The sequence below is a fragment of the Borostomias antarcticus genome (assembly GCF_949987555.1).
Source record: "Borostomias antarcticus genome assembly, chromosome: 25".
In the NCBI taxonomy this organism is placed as follows: Eukaryota; Metazoa; Chordata; class Actinopteri; order Stomiiformes; family Stomiidae; genus Borostomias; species Borostomias antarcticus.
The window spans coordinates 2,051,396-2,066,395 of record NC_140258.1 but is presented as its reverse complement, the minus strand read 5'-3'; the positions used below and the strand labels follow the sequence as shown (position 1 = coordinate 2,066,395).

The following is a 15,000-nucleotide window of genomic DNA, read 5'->3' as shown; positions in this document are numbered from 1 at the left end:
TGATGAAAGGGATTGCTTCACAGTTCTGTAATATTGTTACATAGTACTGCAGAGACTGTAGCCTGACATTGAGCTTTGTGTAGGCTACGGTATGTGAGTCACGAGTGCCGTTCTCCACTGCTGTTTTTATACGCAGTTTTTGATTTACCTTGTATTTTGCTTTTACCCTGTGTTTAGGGGAAAATGTACAATTTTATTAACAATTAGTGCCCATGGTAAATTACAGTAGCATATCAAAATCTTCCAAGCACTAACAGCATTATTTCAAAACGATGTTCAGTGGGGGTTGGAACAGTGAGGGGGGGGGGGGGGGGGGGCACGGTTCCTGGAGTAAAAGTGGATTTCGAAAGTCTAGTGAAGACGTGTCCCCTTCACATTTCAAAATCCAGGTTTTGATCTTTCAAATTATATTCGGCATTGTTCTCCAAAGTTACCAGTAATGAGCATTTAAATGCTTTATTAAGATTTTTTTTATTCTGGGGAGCATACCCCCGAACTCCCGTATCATTTCAGTGTCCCTCCCAGGTTCAGAAGAAGACGTTCCACAGGGGCCTCTGCTGTCCGGGGCCCACCTACCTATTATGTGATATGTACATGTGCCACTGACTGTTTGAAAATACAAATCATAAAAAATAGACGTTTGAATGAGCTTTGTTCATGTTTCATTGGAAAGAGGCTCTACCCAAACAAATGTATTACAGTATATTAGGCCGCACCCTACACCCAAAGACATGCTTTGACAAAGGCTTGAAACGTGTCAGTGTAATTTATGGGCAACAATACATCGTGAGACGGAATCAAAACGGTCTTTGATCCTCATCGTGCTGCTCAGCACAAGACAGCGGCTCTTTGGATACCTAATGTAAATAAAAAGGAGCGCTTATGTCCCCTGCTTAACGTGTTAACACAATGATTTGATATGTCCATTCTAGTCATGTTGTAGTCAAAGAGCTCAGTGTTTTGACAAATTGAGCTCAGTGTTTTGACAATGCAATAACTGAAAACAGTCATTAATAAAATATTTCAATCACAGATCAGAAGCTTCTCTTTTTCATAATTGTACAGTATTTTCTAAAGTATTACTAGAAATGTGTTCAATGGTCTATCAAGTTATTTGAAAACAATGGAACATTGACTTTATTATAATTATGTAGGCTACTGTTTGTACCTTATTATATTAGGTTGAGTTTAATATCAATCAATCAAAGCTTTATTTGTATAGCGCATTTCATACCCAGAGGCAACACAATGCGCTTTACAGAGAACAAGGGAGGTGGGCATACGACCCACCCCTACATATTCCAGAGGGAAACAAAAAAACAGTAATCACCCGGGGGCCAGATAAGTGAGCTGTAAAAATGCTTCCCTGACCCCTCTCAACAAGGCGATCAAGCAAGCTCCTGGAGTATGTTTGTCTACCGGCTAAGAACATTTATAAAGCAATAAATAACATAAAATTACATTTACATAAATACATTTACATTACAAATAACATTAAATTACATAAGAGAGGCTAATAACATCATAGGAGAGACATGGCAAACACTGGTGTATGTCTGTGTGTGTGTGAATGTGCCTGGGCCCAGATAGAGGCAGGGGTTGGGGTAGGGTGGGAGTAGGAAAAGGATACGGACCCGGGTTAGGGTGAGGGGAAGGGGATCTGAGCCCAGGACTGGTGTATGTCAGTGTGTGTGTGAGTGTGCCTGGGTCCAGGTAGAGGCAGGGGTCTGGGGTAGGGTGGGGGTAGGAAGAGGATACGGACCCGGGTTAGGGTGAGGAGAAGGGGGGACTAGGTCCAGGCCTAAAGCCGGAAGGTGTGTACGTGTGTGTGTGTTAACTAATTGCTACGACATCCACAGCAGACACAGGGGTATCTATTGGACTCAGGGTGGTCTGCTGGTGACAGTGGGGCATCCACTGAACCTGGTTAGAAGATAGGAGGGAGAGAGAGAGGCACTAGGGAGAGGGAAGGCAGAACAGGGTTAGTAGCACACAGAGCCATAAAAGCAACACAGATATTAAAACAGGCAACCTGGGGCAAGCTCCTGGAATATATTTGTCTAACGGCTAAGAACATTTATAGAGCAATAAATTACATTAAATTACATTTTCAGAGCAAGAAAGAAATATAATGTTGTTGGTCTTATTGCCTTTTTAAATGTTGTTTGTATGTGTATTTGATTGATTGATTGGTTGATTGATTGATTGATTGAAAAGAAAGAACTGTCGAGCTCAGCAACACTAAAAGACCCAGAAAAACCACAGAAAACAACTGTGGTGGATGACAGAAGAATTATTTCCCTGGTGAAGAAAGACCCCTTCACAACAGCTGGCCAGATCAAGAGCACTCCCCAGGAGTTATGGACCTAGCTGTATGTCTATTTAGATTTTGTTGTATAGTTTACAAGAGTAAGGCAGTAGAGGAGGGTGGAGACTGCTAGTCACTGTCTTGTAAGCATAACATTGAGTGAATTATGCTGTATTGCATTGTACTTATACAATTTACAGTAGTAGGCCTACCCTGCAGGAGTAGTAACTTGTATCTCTCTTTTCTCACTTTCTCTCACTCTTTGTTTACTTTCCATCTGCCTCAATTTGCCGCTAAAGCTGCTTTCTTCCGCTCTAAAATCCTAACCTCTGCTTCCAATCCTAAAAAACTCTTTGAAACCTTCTCTTCACTACTCCAGCCCCCACCTCCTACTCCCAACTCCTCCCTTCTCCTTGCTCCGGTAGAAAGACTTGCTCCGGTAGAAACACACAGCAGGTCTAGTTTTACCCGATGACGCAGTTGGGAGGCATCAAATATAGTAGTAGGCCTAGTAGAGGGAATGGGTAGTTAAGTAATCTATCTAACTATCTAGCCTATCTATCTATGGGAATCTAGATATATCATACTATTTACTTAGAGTTTTATGAATGAGAGACTGAAGAGAGAATTTTCTGTTAAGCTATTTATTGGAGTTTAGAGCTAAGCTACTCTAGCGTCTCCTGCCAGCGCGTCTGCTAACTCTGCTCCTCTGCGCCCTGCGCCTCCTGCGGACGGGGCGGGAAGCACCTGAACTGCGTCTGCGTCTGCGTGGCATGGTTTAACGTGAATGACGCTCAGGGCGGCGCGGGCCCCTTTTATACCCTTCCTGGACGACGTCACAGGGGTGCTCTGTGACGTCACAATTTACAAAGGCTCGTTTGACAAAAGTACTTGAGAGGCGCTGGTGAGTTGCTCCCTAGACCTGGTCCAGGGCGATATCCTACGGGTAACCGAGTCTACAGACAAAACCGTTTCGTTACTCACCAAAGTAAACACATCGTTGGACAGATGAAAGCCTTTTCTCCTAAGTCGCTACAGTTTGTAGTCCCCCACCTTTCAAATAAAAGGCAAATTTGTACACTTAAATGTTTTATATCCACAGCGCATCGACTGTCTTCTTCTACCGGCGAATCGGCGCTCTCCGCTTTGTTTAGCCTACTCACTGCTGCCGCCCATGTCGGGGATGATGCATTACATCTTAAAGTCTCTCAACACCATTTAAGATGTAATGCATCATCCCCGGGTCTAGGACCAGGTCTAATTTGCTCCCATGGTTGCTCCGCAAAAAGCAGTTAGTGTAAATCAGTTGACGGGCACTTAGCTACAGTAGCCATGTCTGACTGAGCGATGCCGTTGTGGTACTGGCACTATTAGCTGCACTTCTTGTGATGAAGGGAAAGCAAAGACAGCGAAGGGAGCACAGGAGAATATGCATGATGGGACTTTGGGTTGAGAGGCTGAGAAAAGTACAGGATTATAATGTTAGCAGCCGCCACAAACACTGACCGCAGTTTTATGGACTAAATTGTGTTTGGAGTGGGCGGATTCAAGGGTTTGGACGCAGGCTACTGGAGCCTATAAGTTATGTGAATAACATTTCAATGCTAACGTCAGCTTATGAAATGGTATGAATTAGCTAGAGCGCTTTAATACCAGAGTAACGACACACATACCGTATCGGTCTGTCCCATGGAGGTACAGTATAGGTCAAGCGGAAAGTTGGTATCGCGCCTCTAGTGGCGGGATATGGGCATTGCATTTGTGACAAATCATTCACTCATGTTCGTATTGTTGTATTACATTACATTACAGTCATTTAGCAGACGCTTTTATCCAAAGCGACTAACAATAATTGCATTTAACGTAGGAAGAGCCAATGTGCTACTACTCACCAGAACTCACAAGTGCATCTTCTTTCTAAAACAAGTGATAAGAGCATAATCTAGTGCTGAAGGCAAAGTGCAAGAATCGCAATCTAAAGTCAAACCTTCTATGTTCCACGTTAGCCAAACTCTGTCGTTTTCTTTATTATTGGCCCTTCATCTCAATATTAATTTATTGTTTATGTAACATTACCGTTAGCGTAATTTGCATAGGGTGCGTGGGTTTGTAGAACCCACAGGCCCCTACTTAAGTATATTGCGGCGGGAAAAAAAGGCAGGTGGGTTGAGTTCAACGATTGAAGCACATGAAAGCAGGGGGGTATTCCAGAAAGCGGGTTTAGTGCAAATCCTGTGTTCGCTAAGCCTCAAATCTAAACTTTAAACATCATATTGAAGCCCTAACTAAGAAACTGAAATTTACTCTTGGCTTCCTTTACACACTTAAAGCTTGTTTTTCAACATCTTCTCGTAAAAAGTTGGTCTCTGGCTTATTCCTGTCCCAGCTTGATTACGGCGATACCATCGATAGATTTGCCTGTCCACTGTTTTGGCCAAACTTGACCCACTCTACCACGCTGCACTGAGATATATCAAATGCACCCTATAGGACTCATAATTGCACACTGTATAGCCTAACTGGGTGGCCCTCACTTACTATGCGCAGGATGCAGCACTGGTTTATATTATTGTATAAGGCCATTTTAGGCAAGCTCCCTTGGTACATATGTTCTATATATAAAACTATAAGTTTTGTACCAGTTTGTGACTCTCACAACCTCAGATCCAGTGCCTGGATACGGTTCCAGGTACCTGCTGTGCGGACTGAGGCTGGGAAAGGAGCCTTTTTTTTCTGGTCCTTGGTCTTGGAATGACCTTCAGTCAAGCCTCAAACTGATGGCACTTATTCCTTTAGCCAGCTTTAAACTGAAATGATCAGAAGTCCTTACCACCAGCTGCTCATGTAGTAATACACCTTCATTTCTTATTGTTCCCACGTGCTCTACGCCTTTTGTATATTTAGTTGTGTTGTTCTTTGTATTTTATATGTCCTTGTGTCTTTCAATGTGAAACTTTGCTGCCTTCTTGGCCAGGTAAGTACTGTAAAAGAGATTTTATCTCAATGCTTTTTATCTGGTTAAATAAAGGTTAAATAAAAAAAAAAAGGGAATAAGCCTGGGTTTTCCGTTCCAGGAAGACAGTCGAGAAAGCAGGGCAAGTTGTGTTCGGAATCACTCCCTATTCACTATATAGTGCACTATATAGGGCGTCAGCCATTTTGTTTGTAGTGTCCGAATTCTCCACGGAATTTTCGTTCCCTATATAGTCCACTATTTATTACCCACATTTCACCTTGATTTGCAGGGAACAGTGCATGTACCCTACATTTTCTCTGTTCGGAATCGCTCCCTTGTTCCCTCACTCCCTATTCCCTATATAGGGATCACCATGTAGTGAACTACCTAGGGAACGGAGAAAATGTAGGGTACATGCACTGTATAGTATATAGTATAGTGTATAGTGCACTATATAGTGAATAGGGAGCGATTCCGAACACAACTCATGAGTCAACCGTTCCAGGAAGAGAGTTGACAGCGTTACCATGGTAACTCACTCTGGGAACCAAACCTGCTAGCAGGTTTACTCTTAAAACCCAGACTGTCTCCCCGTCTCTCTATTCTCTTAATACATCCGTGGTCTCTCCCTACCAGATGAGGAAGCGCATTACTTCGTGAAGTGCATGTTTCACCGAGCATGTATGGACAGATAATTTCACTGATATTAAGTAATTTCTCCTCAAATTCAGTGTTTATGTCTTGTATTTTAACTAATGTTTTTTGCAGTGTACCCATGAGAGTAGCTCTGTTCCTCCCATAGGGTCTCTGACCTAAAGTTCAGTAATATTCTGAAGTTATAGTGACCTAATTGTGCAAAAGGTCCTTTTTTTCTTTGATTTATCAATTGCCTCCAGGGAACTATATAAAGTTTCAAGGAGATTCCACAGAATCAAAAAGTTGGGGTGATTCAGACAACATAAAACCACTATGTTATTTGTGAGAAGATTTTTCGCAGGAACACAGATAACAGTTCAGTGAATTTGAAGTGCGCTTAAGAACAGGTAAACTCAGGTGAACACAGCACCAAAAATTAAGTCTGTACAATTAAGAATTTATGTTTCTAAGTCATATTTTACAGTATAATATGTAGCTTTCACTTACTTTATTTTTTCTTGTCTTTTTGTAATTGGTATTTGTTGTCTGTTGCGTGTTTGTTTCCTGTACTGAAATGATGGACCTTGCTGTAACCTACCTTATAAGAAAAAACAACATGATCAGGAAGTGAATCACTAAGCTGTTGCATGGCAACTTCCTGTTGAGAGCTCACTTTGAACTGGCTGACTGACAGGAAACTGTCTTCCTTTACAATAATGGATCTGACAAAGACAAACTAGGTTATGTCTCAATAGTCTTGCTGCTTATCTCTTCTCCTTTTTTTTTAGAACTGATATGGGAACAAAGGATCGATTCAAGCAACATTGATGTTGCCCACAAGGACCTTTCATCTCATATTCACCAGGACAGATGAAGTACAATGAAGGAGATGAGGAGGGGAAGCCACCATACACAATTGAGATGCAGCCCACGTTTAGGGACTTGACCTAGATCCCAACATAGAGTCCCCAAATCGAGCAGATGCATGTGTGAATTCTCCAAATGACCTAAGAGCCTTCTGAACAGGGCTGGACTGGGACAAAAAATCGGCCCTGGCATTTTTGGCCCAGACCGGCCCACCACAATCGGTCGGACACCACCCACCAGTACGAAATCCTTGCGGCCCCTTTAAATATGCAATACCACCGTACTATTTCCCCAAACCACTACAAAGATGAGTAAGTTCCGTGGACAAGTGTACCAGTGCAAATGGACGAGTGTACTCACTCACTCTTGACTCCCTGGTGGTCAGACGTGGCCGTGGAGTACACAATCTCCATACTCAAGTAACAGTTACAGTAGAAGTACAAGAAATTGTCAAAGAAAAAGCTCTGATAGAAGTCAAAGTATAATTTCAAATAATTTATTAAATTATTATTATTATTATTATTCAAATGTAAGTATAGAAATATATGTACAAAGTATACAAGTAACTCAAAATGTTGCCTGTGAACTCCACTGGGCTGAAAAGATCTCCTCCTCAAACAAGGAAACCTTTAAAAGAGTGAGAGGGAGAGACAAAGAGAGAAAGGTGAGAATGATAATTGATGGAGTTAAATGATCACAGTACTGGTCCAGTATCTTCAATTGAGAACAATGTAGAGAGATAGTTGCATGTATTTGATACTTACTTAGTAATAAAGGCTGCATGGCCCTCTGGATACCCTCAACAATAATGGCATCTCCTGAGAGAGAGAGAAAGAGAGAGATAGAGAGAGAGAGAGAGAGAGAGAGAGAGAGAGAGAGAGAGAGAGAGAAGAGAGAGAGAGATAGAGAGAGAGAGGGGGGGAGAGAGAGGGAGAGATGAGACATGATCAATGATAAGTCATACATGATTAAATGACAGATTCAGATGATCAGAGTTGCATGAATTGTATACTTACTTACTGGAAAAAGGCTGCATGGACCTCTGAATACCCTCATCAACAATGGCATCCTGAGTGAGAAAGAGGGAGGAAGAGAGATGAGACACGATAAGTGAGATAAACTATAGATTCAGATAGTAACAATATCTTCTAGAAAATGTAAGCAGTTGCATAGATTGTAAACTCACTACTTACATAAAAAGGATGCCTGTGAAGTCCACTCCAGTTAAAAGCAAAGTGCTTCTTTTCAAACAAATGAGGGCAACCTTTGATAGAGAGAGAGGGAGAAAAGGGGAGACAGAGAGAAAGGTGAGACTGAGACATTATAATTGATTGAGTTGATCACAGTACTGGTAATTACATGATCATAATACCTTTATCTTTACTGGAAAAGGCTGCATGACCCTCTGGATACCCTCAACAATAATATCCTGACAGAGAGAGAGGGGGGGGAGTGAGAGAGAGATGAGACATGATCAATGATCATTTTTAAATTATAAATGATTAAATGACAGATTCTAGAAAATATAAAAACATAGTTGCATGTATTGTATACTTACTTAGTGGAAAAGGCTGCATGGCCCTCTGAATACCCTCATCAACAATGGACAATGAACCACACAAGTTAGGGCCGGGCATCCTATGAGAGACAGGGGAGGGGGGGTAATAATGAGTCACATGATCACACTATCTTCAGTCTAAAAAGCTGCTACATTATTATGAATAATTTTATAATAATAACAACAATTTCATATCAACTTACCATGAGTTTCCTCAGTAGCTCACTCTTCTCTGACACTTTGTCAATGACAGTGTCTGTGTCCAATTTGCTCTTATTATTATTTAGCATGTTATCTTGGTCTCACATGTGATCCTCAATCAATATTATAGTGTGTGCATAACAGTAGTAATGTACTAGAAGGGTCCAAAACGAACTTTTTTAGCCTAGCCCCTTAGTAACAGTCCTGAAAGGAGCTAGGCTTACCAGTCAACTGGCTGGTCAATTATCCATTACCAATAGGTTTTTAGCAGCCAGCCATTGGCTAGTAAATGGCTAGGGTTAATTTTGGACCATGGCCACACACAGCTAACGTTAGCCTGCTCCTCTTTTTCTTCGAAGATATAACGTTAAGTAGCCCAGCAGCAGCAACACTGCTAGGCTAGGCCAGAATAGATAACGTAAGTAATAGCGCTAGTGCTAATTGCCAAGCTAACGTGCTAACGTTAGCACTACTAGTACTGACGTTATCTGGCTGGCCTAGACAAACAGTGTTAACGCTAGCTAGCTCAAACGAAGCTAGATACGACCCGGTTTGCTTGGCAGGGAGGTGGGTAGCTGGATAATGCTAGCTAGCTGTACCTAGCTAATGCTAGCTGGCGCTAGCCAGCAGATAGCCGTCACCCATATTCATATTTAGCTATAGCTTTTTTAGCTTTCAGCTATATTTCCTTACCGTTTCAACTACACACTCCTCCTGCTCACTCTGTCCTTCCTCGGCCCTGTCATGTCTCTGTCCCTCCAGGGCCCTGTCATGTCTCTGTCCCTCCAGGGCCCTGTCATGTCTCTGTCCCTCCTCGGCCCTGTCATGTCTCTGTCCCTCCAGGGCCCTGTCATGTCTCTGTCCCTCCAGGGCCCTGTCATGTCTCTGTCCCTCCTCGGCCCTGTCATGTCTCTGTCCCTCCAGGGCCCTGTCATGTCTCTGTCCCTCCTCGGCCCTGTCATGTCTCTGTCCCTCCTCGGCCCTGTCATGTCTCTGTCCCTCCTCGGCCCTGTCATGTCTCTGTCCCTCCTCGGCCCTGTCATGTCTCTGTCCCTCCTCGGCCCTGTCATGTCTCTGTCCCTCCTCGGCTTCCCTGTCCTGCTCTCGGCCACCATGGCCACCAGCCACCTCTCCTTCAACTTCGTGTTCAACATGGTGTTCTGAGGCTGTAGACGTTGAAGCAGCCCCTGGCGCAAACATATCAGTAATTTTTTCACATGTTGCAGCATCCGCCTCAAGACTTTTAATCTTTTTAGCTCGTAATTTCTCTGCGCCCCCCTTGCGCTTTGGTTTACTATACTTGTCCTTATCCATCTTTCTCCATCCACTGACTTTTGGCTCTCTAACGGCCCACGCAAATGACACATGAAACTAACAGAGGGAGGGGTGGGGCCTACATATGATTGGGCCAGCCCAGTGTCAGTTTAGAAAATGGACCAATGGGCCGCTGTCCCTGCTCTATGGGCCGTTCGTTAGCCCCCAAATAATTTTTTTTTTTTTTAGATCGGCCCACAAGTAGGTCCGGCCCACCGGGCATTTGCCCGGTACACCACATGGCCAGTAATGGGACACATAGGGGATATGAAAAAACATGGTTGTGTTTTGTTCTAACTCGGGTAGGGGTACCTCAAAATCTGAGGGCCCCTCCTGCTGGACTATAATACCAGCTTTCATGTCTCAGGAGAGGAGAGGCAATGCCTTAACTTCACCCAACAGTAGCTGTACTCGTGACCTGGTAATCACAAGTACGTTAGCTCAACTCAGCTGTATTTATACCACACATATAGCAACGCAATTAGGGTCACGGTTGGTAGTATAATTGTCATTTTTACTGTATTAACTTGATTATCAACTAGACTATGATGTTCTATTCCTCATTTTCTTATAGGGACACTGGCGCAGGTAGACAATCACTTCAGTACAAGAAACACACACAGAAGCAACCAAGACGGTATACGACTAAAGACAAGAGAAAAAAAAAAGTAAGTGCAACTGATATAGCCTACTGTACAGTAACATTTTATATGTTTTCACAGTCAATTTTGTTTCTGTTAAATGTATACCTTCTCACAGGTTTGTTGGTATGTAAAAGGTCAACGTGGGTTGGGGATGGGGGACACTTCCAAGTGCCACTGTACAGTATCTAGTTCTGAAGGTGTAACATACAGTAGACCTACAGGTCAATATTTCTTGTTTTCTAATAATCCATCATGAAATCATGCAGTAATCAATCAATGATCATGCTACCAAGGTTGTCACAAACATATTGACGAAATAGTCCTCTAAAATGTCTTTGACACTTGTTTTGAGCCTTTATTCAAAAGATGGTCAACTTAATTTCCTGATTCCTGCAGCTCAAAGAGCTGTCTTTGAACAAACAGGAAATGGCGTATTCCCTACACTCTGACGCCCTCTTGTGTCTGAAAAAGAGAGGTGTACATTTGTTGACAAGAAGATGCTCAGCCCTCTGCTTTAACAGAAACGAGATGGTGCTTGAGAGAGCACAGACCTCCGCCAATTAATGCATTTTGTGGCTCTGTGCATGCGCACGTGCGAGTAGTAATGTTTGGTATTGCTGCATTCATTAGGTCGATAGCTTTATATCCAAACTCCTTGTCTCTGTGACATTCCTACGTCGAGATATGTCCATTTCACCCCCCCAGCATTGACAATGGATGGGGAGAATTTTTCACTCCTGAGCCACATCTGGCAAACTGCTGTGTGTTACAACCTACCAATATTAGAAACATAACGTCATACCTAACTGCAGTCTTAAAGAAACTTAACTTCAATTCAACATCAATTCAATAAAGAAACATAACTTCATACCTAACTGCAGTTTGAATTCATAAAGAAACATAACTTCATACCCAACTGCAGTCGTAATTCATAAAGAAACTTCACTTCATACCTAACTGCAGTTTGAATTCATAAAGAAACATCACTTCATACCTAACTGCAGTCTTAATTCATAAAGAAACTTCACATCATACCTACTGTAAAAGCAGTCTTAATTCCTAAAGAATAAAAACCTTAATCCAGCAGCACAATTGTATGAGAAAGAGCAATTTTAGCTTTTCCCAGAGATATTGGTGATAAATGAATAGGATTGAATAATTTGTGACCAGCCATATAATTCTATATACAATATAGATGTAGTCTGATGGTCTGGTGTTCAAGAGCTCCCCCTAGAGGCAGATCCTACACACAGCATTTTTTATGTGGATTACTGTAATATACTATCATAAATACATATACTGTAGATATGGAAACAGTCATAAACTGCATGTGTCAATGTTGTTGACACAGTGATTACAGTTTTTTTGCTTCCCTCTGGAATATGTAGAGAGTTAGGAGGGTGAGGAGGGTGAGGCCGTGTGAGAGGTGAGGAGGGTGAGGAGGGTGAGGCCGTGTGAGGAGGGTGAGGAGGGTGAGGCCGTGTGAGAGGTGAGGAGGGTGAGGCCGTGTGAGAGGTGAGGAGGGTGAGGAGGGTGAGGCCGTGTGAGAGGTGAGGAGGGTGAGGAGGGTGAGGCCGTGTGAGGAGGGTGAGGAGGGTGAGGAGGGTGAGGCCGTGTGAGAGGTGAGGAGGGTGAGGAGGGTGAGGCCGTGTGAGAGGTGAGGAGGGTGAGGAGGGTGAGGCCGTGTGAGAGGTGAGGAGGGTGAGGAGGGTGAGGCCGTGTGAGAGGTGAGGAGGGTGAGGCCGTGTGAGAGGTGAGGAGGGTGAGGAGGGTGAGGAGGGTGAGGCCGTGTGAGAGGTGAGGAGGGTGAGGAGGGTGAGGAGGGTGAGGCCGTGTGAGAGGTGAGGAGGGTGAGGCCGTGTGAGAGGTGAGGAGGGTGAGGAGGGTGAGGAGGGTGAGGCCGTGTGAGAGGTGAGGAGGGTGAGGCCGTGTGAGTGGTGAGGAGGGTGAGGAGGGTGAGGAGGGTGAGGAGGGTGAGGCCGTGTGAGTGGTGAGGAGGGTGAGGAGGGTGAGGAGGGTGAGTGGTGAGGAGGGTGAGGAGGGTGAGTGGTGAGGAGGGTGAGGAGGGTGAGGCCGTGTGAGTGGTGAGGAGGGTGAGGAGGGTGAGGCCGTGTGAGAGGTGAGGAGGGTGAGGAGGGTGAGGCCGTGTGAGAGGTGAGGAGGGTGAGGAGGGTGAGGAGGGTGAGGCCGTGTGAGTGGTGAGGAGGGTGAGGAGGGTGAGGAGGGTGAGGCCGTGTGAGTGGTGAGGAGGGTGAGGAGGGTGAGGCCGTGTGAGAGGTGAGGAGGGTGAGGAGGGTGAGGAGGGTGAGGAGGGTGAGGCCGTGTGAGAGGTGAGGAGGGTGAGGAGGGTGAGGCCGTGTGAGTGGTGAGGAGGGTGAGGAGGGTGAGGAGGGTGAGGAGGGTGAGGCAGTGTGAGAGGTGAGGAAGGTGAGGAGGGTGAGGCCGTGTGAGAGGTGAGGAGGGTGAGGCCGTGTGAGAGGTGAGGAGGGTGAGGCCGTGTGAGAGGTGAGGAGTTTTTGAGCACTTGAGTATTTCTCCCGATTGCACTGTACAACATATTTGAGGGGTTATTTTGCAATATCAGATATATTCATTGTTGGTGTCAATTTGTCATGTTCAAATGGTGTCAATTTGTTTCTCGGGTTTCACCTTTATGCCATTCTCCAACATTCTCCCGTCAAGTTTGGTTTTTATAAATGCCCAGCAGGTTTGCACAGGAAGGCGTGTTTGTGTGCATTGTTATTGTTGTATTATTGTGTTTGTCTGATGATGCAGGCTCTGATGTGTCAGAAGGGTGTGTGCGTTTCTTTTCAGCGTGCTTCTCTGACAAAGTGCTGCGTGTTTGTGCTTCCATATATCCTGGTGCCCGTGCAAATAGCCTACAACAAGACATGTTAACTGTTAGTGTACCAAATACATTCACTTGATGGACAACAGTGGTTATATGTTTGAATTTTTAGATAAATAAAACATTTTATTCATGTCTTCTGCATGGCTCTGGGTGTGTGAGTCACAGGCAGACAGGTGACAGGCTGTTACTGTCCTTTGTCCAAGATCATGGCCCATTGTGACAGATCATGGGGTGTGGTAGGGGTGTGGTCTGGGTAATGAATATTCTGATTGGCTGCTAATTAGCCTGCTAAATTTGGGAACTGTTGTGACTAAACTTTTTTTTTTGGAGCTATTTAGATCTAGGATGTTCTAAATATTTTTCACATCATTTTATAACCAAGACTTTGATGAACAACTTTCATTTTGACAAAACAATTCATCACTATCATTTAGGGGGTGTTTTAACAACATTTGTGAGGGCAGAAAAAAATAGTCTTTATAACTTTTGTGTTTGTAGATCTATTTATAAGCTGAATGGTAGTGACCAATCTATTGATGGCAAATGTAGCTGCGATTGTCCTTCAACTAAAAATATAAATCACTTCGGAGTAAGTGTGCGTTAAGTTGAGGAAATTTAAATTAAGTGTAGTCCAGTTTAAAAATGCATTCAAGGCAAGGCAAGTTTATTTGTATAACACATTTCAGCCACAGGGCAATTCAAGGTGCTTTACATGAGACATTAAAAGCATTAAAACAAAAAGCAAGACATTATAGACATTTAAAACAAAAGGCAGGACAAATTAAAAGCATTAAAACAAAAAGCAAGTAATTATAGACATTTAAAACAAAAAGCAGGACAAATAGAATACAGGAATAAAAGTTACAGTGCAGTATACTGATAAACATATTAAAACACATTAAAGAATTCATTTGCGCCATACTTTACAAATTTGACAAGGTACACACAAACGGCTGATGTGACTGTGAAGGACACTTGTTGTGTGTTTAACTGGACTGTGTGTTTAACTGGACTGTGTGTTTAACTGGACTGTGTGTTTAACTGGACTGTGTGTTTAACTGGACTGTGTGTTTAACTGGACTGTGTGTTTAACTGGACTGTGTGTTTAACTGGACTGTGTGTTTAACTGGACTGTGTGTTTAACTGGACTGTGTGTTTAACTGGACTGTGTGTTCCTCCGTGCAGGTCAGCGGGCGTCTGGCCATGTTCTACGCGTCGGTCTACGCTCACTATGTGGACAAAGGAGACCCGGGGATGGCCGTCACGCTGACCATCTTCCACAATACGGTGAACGCACGCACACACACACACACTCACGCACGCGCACGCATTCACTCGCTCGCTCGCACGCACACACACACTCGCACACCCACGCACACACACGCACGCACTCACACACACACACGCACTCACGCACGCACTCGCACACACGCACTCACGCACGCACTCTCACGCACTCACACACACACACACACACACACACACACACACACACACACACACACACTCGCACGCACTCACTCACTCACTCACGCAAGCACTCACTCACTGCCTGACATCTTCTGCCTCTCGTGTGCTCTCTCTCTCTCTCTCTCTCTCTCTCTCTCTCTTTCTCTCTCTCTCTCTCTCTCTCTCTCTCTTTCTCTCTCTCTCTTTCTCTCTCTC

The 15,000-nt window shown here is 44.0% G+C and overlaps 1 protein-coding gene across 1 annotated transcript in view; it reads right to left on the bottom strand.

Moving 5' to 3' along the window:
• Positions 1-15,000, bottom strand: part of LOC311325899 (equilibrative nucleobase transporter 1-like) — a gene marked incomplete at both ends in the record, with an annotated part of 266,780 nt that overhangs the window by 250,172 nt on the left and 1,608 nt on the right. The window lies entirely within an intron of this gene.